This window comes from Pongo abelii, chromosome 3 (genome assembly GCF_028885655.2).
Source record: "Pongo abelii isolate AG06213 chromosome 3, NHGRI_mPonAbe1-v2.0_pri, whole genome shotgun sequence".
Taxonomy (NCBI): Eukaryota; Metazoa; Chordata; class Mammalia; order Primates; family Hominidae; genus Pongo; species Pongo abelii.
The window spans coordinates 64,918,723-64,920,139 of NC_071988.2; positions in this window are offsets into that span (position 1 = coordinate 64,918,723).

Here is a 1,417-nt window from a genome sequence, read left to right on the forward strand (position 1 = left end):
TCTCCAGGACATTGGTCTGGGCAAAAAATTCTTGAGTAACACCCCACAAGCATAGGCAACCAAACAAAAATGGACAAATGGGATCACATCAAGTTAAAAAGCTTCTGCACAGCCAAGGAAACAATCAACAAAGTCAAGAGACAACCCACAGAATGGGAAAAAAAATTTGCAAACTGCTCATCTGACAAGAGATTAATAACCAGAATATGTAAGGCACTCAAACCTCTCTGTAGGGAAAATTTAATAATCTGATTTAAAAATGGGCAAAAGATTTGAATAGTCATTTCTCCAAAGAAGCCATGCAAATGGCAAACAGGCATATAAAAATGTGCTCAACATCATTGATCATCAGAGAATGCAAATCAAAACTACAGTGAGATCTCATTTCACTCCAGTTAAAATGGCTTATCTCTGAAAGACAGGCAATAACAAATGCTGGTGAGGATGTGGAGGAAAGGGAACCCTCATACACTGTTGGTGGGAATATAAATTAGTATAACCATTATAGACAACAGTTTGGAGGTTCCTCAAAAAAACCCTAAAAATAGAGCTATCATGGGATCCAGCAATCCCACTGCTGGGTATATACCCAAAAGAAAGGAAATCAGTATATCAGCTATCACCTCCATGTTTGTTGCAGCAGATTTGGAAGGAACCTAAATGTTCATCAACATATCACTGGATAAAGAAAATATGATACATATATACAATGGAGTACTATGCAGCCATGAAAAGAATGAGAGTCTGTCATTTGTAACAACAGGTGTGGAACTAGGGGTCATTATCTTAAGTGAAATAAGTCAGACACAGAAAGACAAACTTCACATGTTCTTACTTATTTGTGGGTGGTAAAAATCAGTACAATTGAACTTATGGAGATAGAGAGTAGAAGGATAGTTACCAGAGGCTGGGAAGGGTAGTGAGGGGTTGGGGGTAAGCGGAGATGGTTTTTGTTTTTGTTTTGAGACAGAGTCACACATTGTCACAGGCTGGAGTGCAGTGGCATGATCTTGGCTCACTGCAGCCTCCACCTCCCAGCTTCGAGCAGTTCTCATGCCTCAGCGTCCCAAGTAGCTGGGGTTACAGGCACCCGCCACTACACCCTGCTAATTTTTGTATTTTTAGCAGAGACAGGGTTTCGCCATGTTGGCCAGGCTGGTCTTGAATTCTTGGCCTCAAGAGATCTGCCTGCCTGGGCCTCCCAAAGTGCTGGGATTACAGGTGTGAGCCACTCCCCCCAGCCTGGGGATGGTTAGTGGGTACAAAAAGTGTATACAGTTAGAAAGATGAGTAAGACCTAGTATTTGATAGCACAAAAGGGTGATTATAGTCAATGATATTTAATTGTACATTTAAAAATATCTAAAAGAGTGTAATTGGATTGTCTGTAATACAAAGGATAAATGCTTGAGGGGAT